This window comes from Lucilia sericata, unplaced genomic scaffold, assembly GCF_015586225.1.
Source record: "Lucilia sericata isolate MDLA Ls3-8-SP2 unplaced genomic scaffold, ASM1558622v1 Contig000345F_arrow, whole genome shotgun sequence".
NCBI lineage: Eukaryota > Metazoa > Arthropoda > Insecta > Diptera > Calliphoridae > Lucilia > Lucilia sericata.
The window spans coordinates 117695-136673 of NW_023994365.1; the positions used below are offsets into that span (position 1 = coordinate 117695).

At 29.8% G+C, this 18979-nt stretch overlaps 1 protein-coding gene across 3 annotated transcripts in view; it reads right to left on the minus strand.

The window, feature by feature from the left end:
* The window catches only part of LOC119603888 (leucine-rich repeat-containing protein 15), a 163783-nt gene that overhangs the window by 67068 nt on the left and 77736 nt on the right, over window positions 1–18979 (minus strand). For all 3 annotated transcript variants that reach the window (XM_037956174.1, XM_037956172.1, XM_037956173.1), the window contains one exon: window positions 10420–10528. The gene's annotated coding sequence lies outside the window, so the exon portion shown is untranslated. The remainder of the gene's footprint in view (window positions 1–10419; window positions 10529–18979) is intronic.

Here is an 18979-nt window from a genome sequence, read left to right on the forward strand (position 1 = left end):
CTACTAACTAACTAACTAACTAACTAACTAACTAACTAACTAACTAACTAACTAACTAACTAACTAACTAACTAACTAAACTACTAACTAACTACTAACTAACTACTACTAACTACTACTAACTAACTAACTACTAACTAACTAACTAACTAACTACTAACTAACTAACTAACTACTAACTACTAACTAACTAACTAACTACTAACTAACTAACTAACTAACTAACTAACTAACTAACTAACTAACTACTAACTAACTAACTAACTAACTAACTAACTAACTAACTAACTAACTAACTAACTAACTAACTAACTAACTAACTAACTAACTACTAACTAACTAACTAACTAACTAACTAACTAACTAACTAACTAACTAACTAACTACTAACTAACTAACTAACTAACTAACTAACTAACTAACTAACTAACTAACTAACTAACTACTAACTAACTAACTACTAACTAAACTACTAACTAACTACTAACTAACTAACTAACTAACTAACTAACTAACTACTAACTAACTAACTAACTAACTAACTAACTAACTAACTACTAACTAACTAACTAACTACTAACTAACTAACTAACTAACTAACTAACTAACTCCTACTAACTACTAACTAACTAACTAACTAACTACTAACTAACTAACTAACTAACTACTAACTAACTAAACTAACTAACTAACTACTAACTAACTAACTAACTAACTAACTACTAACTAACTAACTAACTAACTAACTAACTAACTAACTAACTCTACTAACTAACTAACTAACTAACTAACTACTACTAACTAACTAACTAACTAACTAACTAACTAACTACTAACTAACTAACTACTACTACTAACTAACTAACTAACTAACTAACTAACTACTACTAACTAACTAACTAACTAACTAACTAACTAACTAACTAACTAACTAACTAACTAACTAACTAATTATACGCCCCCCTAAAAATTTCTTTTAAATTTAAATAAATTAAGTTTTTTTATGCAAAAATTAAGCCCTTCCTAGGAGAATCATTATTAATCATTTCTTTTTCTAAAATATATGAGGGTCGTTCAAAAATTTTAAGAAATTGTTCACTTGAAAAATTGAAACTTTTTATTTCAAAGGAACCTTTTTTCAACCTTACTCCTTGTAATTTGGGGTTTTCCAATATTTTGAATATTTTCTTAATATTCTCTCAAACCTGGTATAATAATTATACAATAGTTCCAATGAACTTGATGTATATAATTATTTAATTTTATCTGCAAATCATTTCAAAAACAAAACACGTAGTTAATCATTTATTTAGATTATTTGTCATAATATAATTAACAACATAAATTCGGAAGTTGTTCTCTCCTTACATCTTCTTCTCTTATTTAATGTCATTTAAATTATAAATATGTTCAAAAGAAAGTTCAAAACTTTTAGTTTTTCTTTTTGCTACTGACAGACTTCAATTTCATTTTATACGAAATGAATTGAATTGGTTGGTAGTTTTGTTTTTGAACTAAAACTGAATTTGAAAAATGATTTATGATTTTGTACTAAACTCTAACCTAATTTTTTTATTTTTCATTCGATATCAACGAAAACATTTTCCGACTATTTAGTTTAACTCCTTAATGTATAAAAACCATTTTGCTAGAATTAAAATCTAAAAAATTATACTTTTCTATGAGACTCATGGTACAATTAAATTATTTAGTTTACAGCATGAAAATGAGTCAGCAAATGTTAAATTTTTTTATTCTGAAAATAGAAAGTAAATTTTTTTCGTGGCACTACATGTTGGTAGTTGTAGTAAAACCATTGAGACTAAATTACTTTGTGTTTTTTTCTAGTTTATTTTTGCAACATATTTTTCCATTTTCATTTAGTTTGAGCACGAAAAAAAAAAACATGTTGAAAACAAACATCTTTTACACATCAGTGAATAAATTGTTGAAAATTACATCATATTTGCCACATCATGGCAAACATTAAACATGAAAATAACTATGTATAATTCGTATTCACAAGGAATACGGAAACTTTTGAAAAGGAAATGGAAACCTTGTAAAACTGAAAAGGGCCTCTCATGAGGTTGTAATTAAATTTAGATAAAATTAGCTCAAAATGAAAGTTATTTACTTAAATATTAAAAGAAACATAAATAATAAATTAGGACTTATTATAGGAATTTCAGCCATAAATAGCAATACGATACTAAGGCATGCCAGGTTTTTGTTAATATAAGTTGACTGTCAGTGTTTTTTTGTTATGAAATCAAAATTTTTAAAATCTTTTTAAAAACAACAAAGTTGGAAGGAAAATTTAAAAATTACAAATATGTAATTAAATATTAATCATACGTAATCCTACACAGCTTTTTGAAAAATTTTAAAAATAGCTAACTTTTTAAGATTCTTCGAAAATAAAGTAAATTGTACTCATCTATAGTCTAGTCTAGTCTAGTCTAGTCTAGTCTAGTCTAGTCTAGTCTAGTCTAGTCTAGTCTAGTCTAGTCTAGTCTAGTCTAGTCTAGTCTAGTCTAGTCTAGTCTAGTCTAGTCTAGTCTGGTCTGGTCTAGTCTAGTCTAGTCTAGTCTACTCTAGTCTAGCCTATAGTCTAGCCTATAGTCTAGCCTATAGTCTAGCCTATAGTCTAGCCTATAGTCTAGCCTATAGTCTAGCCTATAGTCTAGTCTATAGTCTAGTCTATAGTCTAGTCTATAGTCTAGTCTATAGTCTAGTCTATAGTCTAGTCTATAGTCTAGTCTATAGTCTAGTCTATAGTCTAGTCTATAGTCTAGTCTATAGTCTAGTCTATAGTCTAGTCTATAGTCTAGTCTATAGTCTAGTCTATAGTCTAGTCTATAGTCTATAGTCTAGTCTATTGTCTAGTCTATAGTCTAGTCTAGTCTAGTCTAGTCTAGTCTAGTCTAGTCTAGTCTAGTCTAGTCTAGTCTAGTCTAGTCTAGTCTAGTCTAGTCTAGTCTAGTCTAGTCTGGTCTGGTCTAGTCTAGTCTAGTCTAGTCTAGTCTAGTCTAGTCTAGTCTAGTCTACTAGTCTAGCCTATAGTCTAGCCTATAGTCTAGCCTATAGTCTAGCCTATAGTCTAGCCTATAGTCTAGTCTATAGTCTAGTCTATAGTCTAGTCTATAGTCTAGTCTATAGTCTAGTCTATAGTCTAGTCTATAGTCTAGTCTATAGTCTAGTCTATAGTCTAGTCTATAGTCTAGTCTATAGTAGTCTATAGTCTAGTCTATAGTCTAGTCTATAGTCTAGTCTATAGTCTAGTCTATAGTCTAGTCTATAGTCTAGTCTATTGTCTAGTCTATAGTCTAGTCTATAGTCTAGTCTATAGTCTAGTCTATAGTCTAGTCTATAGTCTAGTCTAGTCTAGTCTAGTCTAGTCTATAGTCTAGTCTATAGTCTAGTCTATAGTCTAGTCTATAGTCTAGTCTATAGTCTAGTCTATAGTCTAGTCTATAGTCTAGTCTATAGTCTAGTCTATATGTCTAGTCTATAGTCCTAGTCCTATAGTCTAGTCTATAGTCTAGTCTATAGTCTAGTCTATAGTCTAGTCTATAGTCCTGGTCTATAGTCTAGTCTATAGTCCTAGCCTATAGTCTAGTCTATAGTCTAGTCTATAGTCTAGTCCTATAGTCTAGTCTATAGTCTAAGTCTATAGCCTAGTCTATAGCCTAGACTATAGTAGTCTAGTCTATCTATAGTCTAGTCTATAATCTAGTCTATAGTCTAGTCTATAATCTAGTCTATAGTCCTAGTCTATAGTCTAGTCCTATAGTCTAGTCTATAGTCCTAGTCTATAGTCTAGTCTATAGTCTAGTCTATAGTCTAGTCTATAGTCTAGTCTAGTCTAGTCTATAGTCTAGTCTATAGTCTAGTCTATAGTCTAGTCTATAGTCTAGTCTATAGTCTAGTCTATAGTCCTAGTCTATAGTCTAGTCTATAGTCTAGTCTATAGTCTAGTCTATAGTCTAGTCTATAGTCTAGTCTATAGTCTAGTCTATAGTCTAGTCTATAGTCTAGTCTATAGTCTAGTCTATAGTCTAGTCTATAGTCTAGTCTATAGTCTAGTCTATAGTCTAGTCTATAGTCTAGTCTATAGTCTAGTCATAGTCTAGTCTATAGTCTAGTCTATAGTCTAGTCTAGTCTAGTCTATAGTCTAGTCTATAGTCTAGTCTATAGTCTAGTCTATAGTCTAGTCTATAGTCTAGTCTATAGTCTAGTCTATAGTCTAGTCTATAGTCTAGTCTATAGTCTAGTCTATAGTCTAGTCTATAGTCTAGTCTATAGTCTAGTCTTAGTCTAGTCTAGTCTAGTCTATAGTCTAGTCTATAGTCTAGTCTATAGTCTAGTCTATCTCTATCTATAGTCTAGTCTATAGTCTAGTCTATAGTCTAGTCTATAGTCTAGTCTATAGTCTAGTCTATAGTCTAGTCTATAGTCTAGTCTATAGTCTAGTCTATATCTAGTCTATAGTCTAGTCTATAGTCTAGTCTATAGTCTAGTCTATAGTCTAGTCTATAGTCTAGTCTATAGTCTAGTCTATAGTCTAGTCTATAGTCTAGTCTATAGTCTAGTCTATCTAGTCTATAGTCTAGTCTATAGTCTAGTCTATAGTCTAGTCTATAGTCTAGTCTATAGTCTAGTCTATAGTCTAGTCTATAGTCTAGTCTATAGTCTAGTCTATAGTCTAGTCTATAGTCTAGTCTATAGTCTAGTCTATAGTCTAGTCTATAGTCTAGTCTATAGTCTAGTCTATAGTCTAGTCTATAGTCTAGTCTATAGTCTAGTCTATAGTCTAGTCTATAGTCTAGTCTATAGTCTAGTCTATAGTCTAGTCTATAGTCTAGTCTATAGTCTAGTCTATAGTCTAGTCTATAGTCTAGTCTATAGTCTAGTCTATAGTCTAGTCTATAGTCTAGTCTATAGTCTAGTCTATAGTCTAGTCTATAGTCTAGTCTATAGTCTAGTCTATAGTCTAGTCTATAGTCTAGTCTATAGTCTAGTCTATAGTCTAGTCTATAGTCTAGTCTATAGTCTAGTCTATAGTCTAGTCTATAGTCTAGTCTATAGTCTAGTCTATAGTCTAGTCTATAGTCTAGTCTATAGTCTAGTCTATAGTCTAGTCTATAGTCTAGTCTATAGTCTAGTCTATAGTCTAGTCTATAGTCTAGTCTATAGTCTAGTCTATAGTCTATCTATAGTCTAGTCTATAGTCAGTCTATAGTCTAGTCTATAGTCTAGTCTATAGTCTAGTCTATAGTCTAGTCTATAGTCTAGTCTATAGTCTAGTCTATAGTCTAGTCTATAGTCTAGTCTATAGTCTAGTCTATAGTCTAGTCTATAGTTATCTAGTCTATAGTCTAGTCTATAGTCGTCTATAGTCTAGTCTATAGTCTAGTCTATAGTCTAGTCTATAGTCTAGTCTATAGTCTAGTCTATAGTCTAGTCCTAGTCTAGTCTATAGTCTAGTCTATTGTTTAGTCTGTCTAAGTCTAGTCTTGTTAGTCTATAGTCTAGTCTATAGTCTAGTCTATAGTCTAGTCTATAGTCTAGTTATTCTAGATAGTTTTCTAGTAATATACAGTCTATAGTCTAGTAATTTTAAATAAATATTTCATATAATTATATTAGTTTTAATATTAGTCATTAAAAAAATTTTAAAAATACTTTTCATTTTTTTAAGCACAGTTTAAGCCTCTATAAGATCAAATCCTACATAATTTTCAAATCGTTGTGATTGTGCAGTAAAATTCCTTATAAGTATTTGATTTAAGAAATTAGTTTTTCGTTTTTTACTTTAAGCTTCAAATTTCTTTTACATTTTACTTAAAAGTAAAACCCCTTGCCCTTACTTTCACATCCTCAGTTTACCCTCAAAGCTTTTGGTAATCTTTGACAAACAATTTTCACATACTCTACTATTTTCCTTATCAAAACTTGTAGTTTCGAATATAAATTTAAAACATTTATGTAAATGACAAATGTTATCATAGTGTAACCGTTTTACATATTACATAGCATAGATCAACAATAAAAACTTTTAAATTTCCTAAATGAATTTAGGAAATTAGCTTGCCACCACAACACTCATACTCGCACTTTTAGAAACTAAAATTTACAATATTCAAATGAGGGTTTTTGCCAAAATAAAATGTGTTAATGCTGGGAGTTACATTTGAATAATAGACATTGTACATATAAAAGAACATTTACATATATTAACACAAATATCAAAAGGGGGTTGGGTTTTTTTCATTGACAGACTGTAAAGTTTAAACAGTGACAGGAATAATTTCTGAGAATTTGTACAGAGTAAATGTTAAAGAAAATTTTGCATTTTTGTTGAAAATATCAACTTTTGATATTTTTTTAAATTTTTGTTTTCATTATTTCAATTTATCAAACGATCCTCGTATTTATTTCCTCGTATTTCATAACGTATAATTAATATTATTTATGGTAAAATATTCTCCATGACGTATGATTGATATTAATTAGGTCTTTTTTAGCCATTACTCCATTATTTTTGCACAGATTTTAAAATCTTTCAATACAAATTAAAGCTAAGATTTAGTACTTTCTAGACATAGGAATTTTAAAATCTAAAAGTTACACCTCTCCCTGGTTTATCGCTTTAAAGTAGTAAAACATAAAATTGTTAATAAATTTAAATCTTTTAATATAAACTAATTTGAAACATTTAAAACAACTTTAATTTGAGTTAAAATAAAACAAAACTTTGTTTAAGATATTCACCATGACGTATGATTAATATTAATAATATATTTTTTTACATTTTCTCTTAAAATACTCTTATTTTTGCAGAGATTTTTAAATTCTGTTTAAAGCTAAGACTTGATTTATAGAAATAAGTTTTTTCAAATCAAATAATTACACCTGTCCCTTGTTTAACGCTTTAAATTTAATTTTTCATAATTTACTTTAATTTTTTATAAGTTTTGTTAACAAAAATCATATTTTTAAAGTTTTTTATAAGAAAACCTTTAAAAAATATAAAAATTTTGAATTGTTTAGCAACCAAAGCTACGCTTAATAACAAGCTATAGACATATTAAGCTTTAGGTTGGATTTTTTATGCCATATGCAATAATTTACTAAGAATTGTTATATTTTATTAAAAACCTGAAATGTTCTTAAACTTAATCCGTTTAAATCTTCAAAATCGGTTAAAATTTAAGAAAGTTATAGTCATTTTAATGAAACAACTTCTAATTAATATCAATCATACGCCCCCCTATTCATATAATAAAATATTAAAAATTCAACATTTTCTCTTAAAACTTTTAATATTTTTCTTAAAATTCTTAAATTTAACATAAAATTTCTTTAATTTAACTAAACATTTATATAAAATTCCCAATTTTCCTTCCTTTACTGTTCACCAAACTTTTACATATAATTTTCTATGCTAATTCCTGGAGATAAGTATATGTATTTATGCTAAAATAATATGGGTGTTAAAAATTTACTCAAGCACATTATTTGCTTTTCAGCAGTATTTTTGGTGGGTTTTTCCCCCTTTCTTTTTTAGGGTTTTTTTCTGTTTGCCACGAAATATATTGTCAACTGAAAAAAAAAAAATATTTCCACAACTTAGCTCTTTTGTTTTTAACGATATTGTTGGGGTTATTTGTAAAACCATAATGATAATCTTTTATATATGTTTACGCTCTCATCATTTATAGAAAATTTGCAAGATTTATTCATACAATGCATTCATTACTTTTTTTGTACTGTGGCTGCGCTGCTGTGTGTTAAAAGTGTGATAAAATTAATTTGATTTTTATGTTTATTTCAGTGATTTTTTTTTGTTCGTGTCTTTTGTTCTTTTATTTAATTTGTTTAATATTCACTCTCTCATGTATTATGCATTTTCATTCTTTAGGTTTGAAGGCTTAAATAACATTATTGGAATGGTGTCAATGTATATTTGCAGATAATGTTAAAATATTTAAATTTAAAAGGCTTTTCTATCAGGTTTAATACAATTTTATTAAACATTTTCCTAAAAACTTGTAAATTAACCAAATTTCCCAAACGACCCTCGTATTACTTTTCAGAATTTTATAAAACTTCTTTTATGTTAACATAAACTAGTTTTTAAATGTCAAAAAAGCTTTCATTTCACCCTAAATAACTAAGTTTTCTAAAATAGTACACCACGACGTATGATCGATATTAATTATGTCTTATTTTACATTTTCAGCCATAAATTTCTTAATTTTCAACAGATTTTTAAAATTTGAACAGAAATTTGCAGCTAAGGCTTTAATCATTCGAAGTGTGTAAACCTTCTTTCTTAAGATTTTCTCAAACCCCTCGTATATTGTCTCAAATTTTAAAAAATATTTTAAAATATATATTAACCAAATTTCCCAAACGACCGTCGTATTACTTTCTAGAATTTTATAAAATTTTGTTTATGCCAACATAAACTTATCTTAAAATGTTAAAAACGCTTTAATTTAACACTAAATAACAAAGTTTTCCAAAATTGTACCATGACGGATGATTGATATTAATTATGACTTGTTTTACAATATGAGCTACAATTCTCTTACTTTTCAACAGATTTTAAAAGTTGAAAATGAAATTTAAAGCTAAGGCTTAAAGCTTTCCTAATAGTTAACATTCTTTAACAATGATAACTCATAACCATCGTATATTACCTCAAGTTCTGGAAAATATTTTAAAATATTTCTCTTAACATTTTAGATTTATTATTTTATAAAATTTTTAATATTTTATTATTAAAAATATATTTTTATTTAAAACTTAAAACTTTATTTATTTATTGTTACTTTTTTCCCCAAAAAATTGGAACCGACCCTCGTTTTTTAAAGTTTGATTAAAGTTCAACTGAAAAGAAAACTAAAACATTTAACACAAATATACTTTTAATCAAAATACACCATAGCATATGATTAATTTAAACTCAAATAATCAAATCTTCCTAAATTGTATAACATGACGTATGATTGATATTAATTATAACTTGTTTTACATTTTTAGCCATAATTCTCTTAATTTTAAACAGATTTTTAAAACTTGAACTTGAAATTTAAAGCTAAGACTTGTAGCTTTTTAAATTTGGAAACCTTTATTAACAACAATTGCTCGCCACCCTCGTATGTGGTTTTAAATTTGATAAATATTTCTAAATATTTTAATTTTTAATACTTTATTATTAATAACACATTTATACATCAAATTTAAAGTTTTATATTAATTATTGCTATATTTTCTCCAAAATTAAGAAACGACCCTCGTTTTTTAAAGTTTATTTTACTTTGATAACATTCAAAACAAATACCTATACTTTTAATACAAATACACCATAGCGTATGATTAATTTAAACTCAAATAATGAAATTTTACAAATTTGTACACCATGACGTATGATTGATATTAATTATGACTTGTTTTAAATTTTTAGTCATAATTGTCTTATTTTTCAACGGATTTTTAAAATCTGAAATGTCGTTAAAAGCTAAGACTTAAAGCTTTCTTCACATAAGATTTTTCTCAACTAAAAATTACATCTCTATCTCGTATTACGTTCTAAACTAAAATAAAATAATTTTATTAAAAATAATAGTTCCCGACTTAGTTAATATTGTAACTTTAAAACAACTGTTTGTTATTGTTGTTGTAAAAAATACGTTTTTCTAATTATGCATAGATTTGTAAAGGTTATAGACCCCTTTATCATTATATCTAAAACAATTTGTGTTTCTTTATTTGCTCCTATTAGCTTTAAATCGGATTAGTAATATAGTAAATCATACTCTTGTTTTAGCTTTTGTATCTCCATCTCTTTTTCTATTTTCCTTACTCTCTTCAAATAAACTTTAACAACTATTGTCACAAATTCTTTTCAATTTAAGTAGTTTTTTTACTTTTCTATTTTGTTTATATTTATCCTTTTTTTTTCTAGTATTTGTTATTGTTGTTCATTTTGTTTCTTTTTTGTTGCTTTATTTTAATTAAAAACTCTTTAGAATAGTGTTTAAAGAAGAGACTTTCGACACAGAGTAAGAGATTAACACAAGAACCAATCAACATTAAACTCAATTAACACTTTAACTATGGAGTATTTTGTCTGTTTATTTTAGAATTTATTTGAGAGTTTTTTAACAAAATAAAATAAAATAAAACAAAACCAAAATAGTCTGATGGAACAAGTGCTGTTAATTTAATTGTTATTTAAAGGATTTTGTAGCTAAATGTTTTGATATTTTAAGGATTTCAAACTTTTCATAAATTTTTAATTAAGTAAATTAAAAACATTTATTACATACATATAAAATTTAAAAGTTCAAAATAATCTCTCTTTATTTAATTTTATTGCAAATAAACATTTAAAGTTTAAATACCTTTTGTTAAATAAATTTTGTTTTTATGAGCTGCTTATCGGTGTCTTAAGTTGTAAATCTTTTTTGGTTTTTATCATTTAATCCTTGTTTTCTGGGCTTAGTAGTTCAGCTGGAAGTAGATAAAAGAAAAAGAATAATATATAAAAACATATGTTTTTTTTTTTGGGTAAACTGATTTAATAAAATACTACATAATTGTATGTCGAAGGTCTATTAAATAGACAAGTCGATAGTTTAGTCGATAGTGTAATCGATAGTCTAGTCGGTAGTCTACTCAATGCTCTAGTCGATAATTATAGTTGATAGTATTTTCGATAGTCTTATCGATAGGCTATTTGATAGCCTAGTAGACAGCCTAATAGATAGTCTAGACGATAGTTTAATCATAGTCTGATAGTCCAGTAGACAGTCTTGTCAATAGTCTAGTCAATAGTCATGTCAAAAGTTTAGTCGATATTCTTGTTGATAGTGTTGTCGATAGTCTAGTCAATAGTCTTATCGATAGTCTATGCGATAGCCTAGACTATAATCTAATCATAGTCTAGTAGATAGTCCAGTTGATAGGCGAGTCGTAGGTCTAGTCGTTAGTCTAGTCGATAGTCTAGTCGATAGTCTAGTCGATAATCTAGTCGATAGTCTAGTCGATAGTCTAGTCGATAGTCTAGTCGATAGTCTAGTCGATAGTCTAGTCGATAGTCTAGTCGATAGTCTAGTCGATAGTCTAGTCGATAGTCTAGTCGTTAGTCTAGTCGATAGTCTAGTCGATAGTCTAGTCGATAGTCTAGTCATAGTCTAGTCATAGTCTAGTCATATATTCACTATATTCTATAGTCACTATATTCTTGTTGATAGTGTTGTCGATAGTCTAGTCATAGTCATAGTCTAGTCATAGTCTAGTCATTAGTCATAGTCTAGTCATAGTCTAGTCATAGTCTAGTCATAGTCTAGTCATAGTCTAGTCATAGTCTAGTCATAGTCTAGTCATAGTCTAGTCATAGAGTCATAGTCTAGTCATAGTCTAGTCATAGTCTAGTCATAGTCTAGTCAGTATAGTCATAGTCTAGTCATAGTCTAGTCATAGTCTAGTCATAGTCTAGTCATAGTCTAGTCATAGTCTAGTCATAGTCTAGTCATAGTCTAGTCATAGTCTAGTCATAGTCTAGTCATAGTCTAGTCATAGTCTAGTCATAGTCTAGTCATAGTAGTCATAGTAGTCATAGTCTAGTAGTATAGTCATAGTCTAGTCATAGTCTAGTCATAGTCTAGTCATAGTCTAGTCATAGTCTAGTCATAGTCTAGCATAGTCTAGTCATAGTCTAGTCATAGTCTAGTCATAGTCTAGTCATAGTCTAGTCATAGTCTAGTCATAGTCTAGTCATAGTCTAGTCATAGTCTAGTCATAGTCTAGTCATAGTCTAGTCATAGTCTAGTCATAGTCTAGTCATAGTCTAGTCATAGTCTAGTCATAGTCTAGTCATAGTCTAGTCATAGTCTAGTCATAGTCTAGTCATAGTCTAGTCATAGTCTAGTCATAGTCTAGTCATAGTCTAGTCATAGTCTAGTCATAGTCTAGTCATAGTCTAGTCATAGTCTAGTCATAGTTAGTCATAGTCTAGTCATAGTCTAGTCATAGTCTAGTCATAGTCTAGTCATAGTCTAGTCATAGTCTAGTCATAGTCTAGTCATAGTCTAGTCATAGTCTAGTCATAGTCTAGTCATAGTCTAGTCATAGTCTAGTCATAGTCTAGTCATAGTCTAGTCATAGTCTAGTCATAGTCTAGTCATAGTCTAGTCATAGTCTAGTCATAGTCTAGTCATAGTCTAGTCATAGTCTAGTCATAGTCTGTCATAGTCTAGTCATAGTCTAGTCATAGTCTAGTCATAGTCTAGTCATAGTCTAGTCATAGTCTAGTCATAGTCTAGTCATAGTCTAGTCATAGTCTAGTCATAGTCTAGTCATAGTCTAGTCATAGTCTAGTCATAGTCTAGTCATAGTCTAGTCATAGTCTAGTCATAGTCTAGTCTAGTCATAGTCTAGTCATAGTCTAGTCATAGTCTTGCATTTTGTCTCAATATAAAAATTTAATTAAAAAACAAGTAAGAAAGTATAGTCGGGCGTGGCCGACCATATGATACCCTACACCAGTTATGAATATTAAATGTGATTTATTTTTCATAATAAAGCATTTATCTTCAATATTCCCTTGTTCCGATACATTTAAGTAATTTATGGATGAAAAAAAAAATTTCTGAAAGAGGCTTTATATGGGGGCTAGGGGCAAATATGGGCCAAGCCCGATAAAATTTTGTGAATATATTTATATTTACATAATATTTTATTGTGCTGAATTTCATCGTGATATTTGTCTTTATAAGTTAATTTTGGGACATTCAAGTAATTTTCTGAAGGGCCCGATCTTTATGAAATTTGGCAGGGTCATCAAGACTTCTATAAAACTTAGTTGTGCCGTATTTTATCGATATATCTGTATATTTAACATAATTATGAGATCAGAAGCCCTTTTCGGGGGATTCTGTTCTATGGGGGCTAGGTGAAATAATGGACCGATTTTAACCATTTTCAATAGGCTTCGTCCTGAGGTCAAATAAAACGCGCGTGCCAAATTTCATCCAATTATCTTGAAAATTGTACCTTGCGCACAAGGTTTACATGGACAGCCAGCCAGACGGACGGACTTAATCGACTCAGGTGGGACGAATATTTTTGTATGCTACAAACATCAGCACAAATCCAATATACCCTCCCCACTAAAGTGGTGTAGGGTATAATGACTTCAAAACTGCTTATAAATAAAATCAATTATAATTTTTTTTTATGCTCCAAATTTAAACTTCATTAGTTTACCAAACTATTCTATGGCCCATTGTTGCCTTTCTCTCTCACTCTCTCCATCTCTTAATCCATTTATCATCGAAAATTTCCTCTTTTAAGTATTAACGACTTTGGCATAAAACACAATTTAATATAAAATAAATCCCTGTGGTCTTAAGCTCCCACACTCACACTCATTCACTCTCATATTTAGTGCAACAACTATAACATATCTCCTTCGTGCTCACAACCACTAACTCAAAATTCATACATATTGTGGCATCAAAACCACCACATACCACATGGCCACAAATTTCCACTATGCAAGCTTGCAACAATTGAACATGTTGCTGTGCATGAGCAACACCACTAACAATGCACTAGCAGCAGCAGTATGAACAAAAAATATAAAATAATGAGAAAGAAGACAACAAAAAATTGAAAATAATTTTCAACAAATATTTTGTGCAGTTTTTTTGTTCAACGTTCATTACACTCACGACATGAACTCTTAAGAGTACAAGGAGAAAAGACATGCAACACATTGTACAAATCTTAAACTTGTAAATCTATTGTCCTTGTTTTGGAGGGGTTGAGGGGTGTGTGGGGGAGTTAGATGAATGTTGTTTTGTTTAACTTTTTCTTTAAGCCATTTTGTCATAACTTTATGCCTGTTAGCAAGTCACGTGCAAATGTTGCGACAAGTGGTAGAGATTTTTTTGTTAATAATTTTAAGACGATTTGAGGTTTTTTCCCTCCATAACATTTTTAAACCATGAAGGAGTTGATGATACTTTACAGCACACCGGAGTAATGTGTGTGAGAAAATGAAGAGAATTTTTAAAATTTACTACAAACATAAAAATTCTTTTGTTTACTTCACACTATGAAGTTTTCAAAAATATACCCTTAACAAAAAAACTATCTTAGCAGTTGTTTTTCTTTTCTACCCATTGTGCAAGCACTTTTTTTGTTCATTGGTCTGCCTGGCTTACTGCTATTTTAACTATAAAAAGATGATGCTCTTAACTTTTTTATTCCTGTTGAACTTTTTCTAAAGACTACGGGTTAAAAAACCATAGAAAAAATTTTACGGCCAGACAAAGCCACAAATTGTTTTTTTATGTAGACAAGTAGATGGTTACAGTTTTATTTTAAGTTTTTTCCCTCTTTTTTGGTCTCTTTATTAGCTTTTAATGCGACATATTGGGAAAATAATGTTATCAAAGATTTTTTGGAGATAATTTGTAGACAAAACTATAAAAAAAGATTTTATTTAATTTTGTTTGTTATTTACCCAACAAAATAGCGTAAATAATATAGCGTATACTTATAAAAATGGGAAAACTTTGGGGCGAAAAGAAAGACCACAAAATAAGGAAGGTTTCACAACTAAACTATCAAATAGTCTAACGACTAGACTACAGACTTGGCTATTGACGAGGCTCTTGACTTGACTATCGACTAGACTATCGACTAAACTATCGACAAGACTATCGACTTGACTATCGACTAGACTATCGACTAAACTGTCGACTAGACTATCGACTAGACTATCGACTAGACTATCGACTAGACTATCGACTAAGACTGTCGACTAGACTACTGACTAGACTGTCGACTGGTCTATCTACTAGACTATAGGCTAGACTATCGGCTAGACTATCGGCTAGACTATCGACTAGACTATCGACTACAGTTTCGACTAGACTATCGACGAGACTATCGACTAGACTATCAACTAGACTATCCACTAGACTATCGACTAGACTATCGACTAAACTATTGGCTAGACAATCAACTAGACTGTCGACTAGACTATCGACTAGACTATCGACTAGACTATCGACTAGACTATCGACTAGACTATCGACTAGACTATCGACTAGAGTTTCGAATAGACTATCGACTCGACTATCGACTAGACTATCCACTACAGTATCGACTACAGTATCGACTAGACTATCGACTAGTCTGTCGACTAGACTATCGGCTAAACTATCGGCTAGACTGTCGACTAGACTATCGACTAGGCAATCGACTAGATTATCGACTAGTCTGTCGATTAGACTATCGGCTAAACTATCGGCTAGATTGTCGACTAGACTATCGACTAGGCAATCGACTAGATTATCAACTAGACTATCGACTAGGCAATCGACTAGATTGTCGACTAGACTATCGACTAGATTATCGACTAGACTATCGACTAGACCATCGACTAGACTATAGACTAGACTATCGATTATACTATCGGCTAGAGTTTCGATTAGACTATCGACTAGACTATCGACCAGACTATCGACTAAACTATCGACTAGTCTGTCGACTAGACAATCGACTTGAATATAGATTAGACTATCAACTAGACTATCGGCTAGAGTTTCGACTAGACTATCGACTAGACTATCGACCAGACTATGGACTAGACTATCGACTAGTCTGTCGACTAGACAATCTACTAGACTATCGACTAGACTATCGACTAGACTAGAGACTAGACTATCGACTAGACTATCGACTAGACTTTCTGCATGACTAAAGACTAGATTATCGACAAAATTATTATCTAGAATATCGACTAGACTTCCTACATGACTAAAGACTAGATTATCGACAAAACTATAGACTAAATTATCGACTGGACTACGAATTAGTCTTTCGACAAGACTATAGACTGGGCTACTAGCTCGACTATGGATGAGACTATCGACGAGAATATTAACTAGATTATCGACTACACTATAAACAAGTCTATCAACTAGAATATCGACTATACTTTCAACTTGACTATCGACTAAACTATCGGCTTTACTATCGACAAGATAATCTACAAAACTATCAATTAGAATATTGACTAGGCTATTGACGAGACTAAATACGAGACTATTGACTAGATCAGCGACTAAACAATCGACCAGACTATCGGCTAGACTTTCGACTAGACTATTGCCTAGTCTATCGACATGACTATCGACTAGAAAGTCTACTATAGTATCGACAAGGCGTTCCACTAGATAATGGACAATACTATTGAAGAAGATAGATAGACTAAACACAGAAGATTATCGTTAAGACTGTTTTATTGACTAAACTATTCTTTTATTGACTACAAAATAGACCATCGGCTAGTATATCAACTACGCTCTCAGCCAGATTATAGACTAGACTATATACTAGACTAGCGATTAAAGATTCTACTAGACTGTCGACTATACTATTGTCTACCATATTGACTCAACTAAAGACTCGACTATCAACTCAAAAATTGACCAGACTATCGACAAGATTATCTACTAAACTTTCTACTTAATTATCGATTAGACTATAGCTGTAGATTACTATAGCGACTAGACTGTCGACTTTAACACAAATATAAGTTAAACATTAAACGACTTTTCTTTAAACTCCATGAAAACCGTTCAAAAATTACAACAGTTACAGGTGAAAACACCAATATTCATAATTAATATCAATCATACGTCAGGTAGGATAAAATATAAATTTTTGCAAAAACAACTAAAAATAATTAAAATACACAAATTATATCCCTCTAATTCCTTTTTTATTAGCAACACTGCAATAAATATTAAATCCAGAATTATTTAAAAATGTATTTCAATTACATACATAAGCAAATTTTTGATATTTGATATAGTTGTAGTTGTTTAAATATGTGTATGTATATGAATATATTTGTAGATTTACACCCACATTTGCATACATTTCATTGGCAATAGTCATATATAATTTCTTTATTCTATTGACCATTGTCAATAACAAAAGTGTTAAATGTATTTTGGGATTTTTTTCTGCGCCTGAAAATACAATTATAATGCCATTTATTTGTCTATTGTCTGTGTTTTGTACATGAATTGATTTGATTTGAATTTTGAATTCTCTTGTTTTAAATTGTATTTTATTTGAATTAGTTTTTAATCAACTCAAACAGCAGCAAACCAATAATAATAATGACAATAACAATGCAAATAATAAACAATAAAAGAACAGTGCAATTAAAACATTTAATAATGAATTATCAACATTTGCACACACACACAATGAGACAATCAACTACATACATTTATAGCAACAAAAGAGTAAAAAGACAATGCTCTACGCAATAAGTTGACACCAAATATTTAAAATTTAGAAAAATCTAAAAAAAGAATTTAATGATTTTTGTGGGTGTTCTTAAAATTGTTAACCACCTAGACGTATGATTGATATTAATTATAAAATTGTTCATATTTTATAATTTTTAGAAACTTTTTATCTTTCAGGGCTCTACCACCAGAGCCCTGCTAACAATTATACACATTACCTCCTTCTTCTCTTCCCCCTTCCGTTTGTCCTTAACAATATTGCATTGACACATAGCTACGTGTTTGGCATTTTTAATTAAATAAAAATCATTTAAATTTATACCTGCATTTCATATTGGAAAGCATATTTCTATAAAAACAGTTGCATTATTTAAATTAAAATAAACAAAATAAAAAATAGCTATAAAATATAAATTGTCATTTTATTTTTTCACAAGAATGTCAGTTGTTTATTTACTCGTTGTTTATATTTGCAAAAAAAAAGTATAAAAAAGAAATTAAAAATTAATTGAAATTAAAATTATATTTTTCAGAGGAAACAATCGAAGTGATAGCAATATGTGTCACAAAACAGAACATTATTACGAAACTAATTATTATCATTTGAGAATAAATATTTTAAACAAGATTTTACTATAGACTAGACTATAGACTAGACTATAGACTAAACTATGGACTAGACTATAGACTAGACTATAAACTAGACTATAGACTAGACTATAGACTAGACTATAGACTAGACTATAGACTAGACTATAGACTAGACTATAGACTAGACTATAGACTAGACTATAGACTAGACTATAGACTAGACTATAGACTAGACTATAGACTAGACTATAGACTAGACTGTAGACTAGACTATAGACTAGACTATAGACTAGACTATAGACTAGACTATAGACTAGACTATAGACTAGACTATAGACTAGACTATAGACTAGACTATAGACTAGACTATAGACTAGACTATAGACTAGACTATAGACTAGACTATAGACTAGACTATAGAACTAGACTATAGACTATACTATAGACTAGACTATTAGACTATACTATAGACTTAGACTATAGACTAGACTATAGACTAGACTATAGACAGACTATAGACTAGACTATAGACTTAGACTATAGACTAGACTATTGACTAGAACTATAGACTAGACTATAGACTAGACTAACTAGAGACTAGACTAGACTATAGACTAGACTATAGACTAGACTAGACTAGACTATAGACTAGACTATAGACTAGACTATAGACTAGACTATAGACTAGACTATAGACTAGACTATAGACTAGACTATAGACTAGACTATAGACTAGACTATAGACTAGACTATAGACTAGACTATAGACTAGACTATAGACTAGACTATAGACTAGACTATAGACTAGACTATAGACTAGACTATAGACTAGACTATAGACTAGACTATAGACTAGACTATAGACTAGACTATAGACTAGACTATAGACTAGACTATATAGACTAGACTATAGACTAGACTATAGACTAGACTATAGACTAGACTATAGACTAGACTATAGACTAGACTATAGACTAGACTATAGACTAGACTATATAGACTAGACTATAGACTAGACTATAGACTAGAC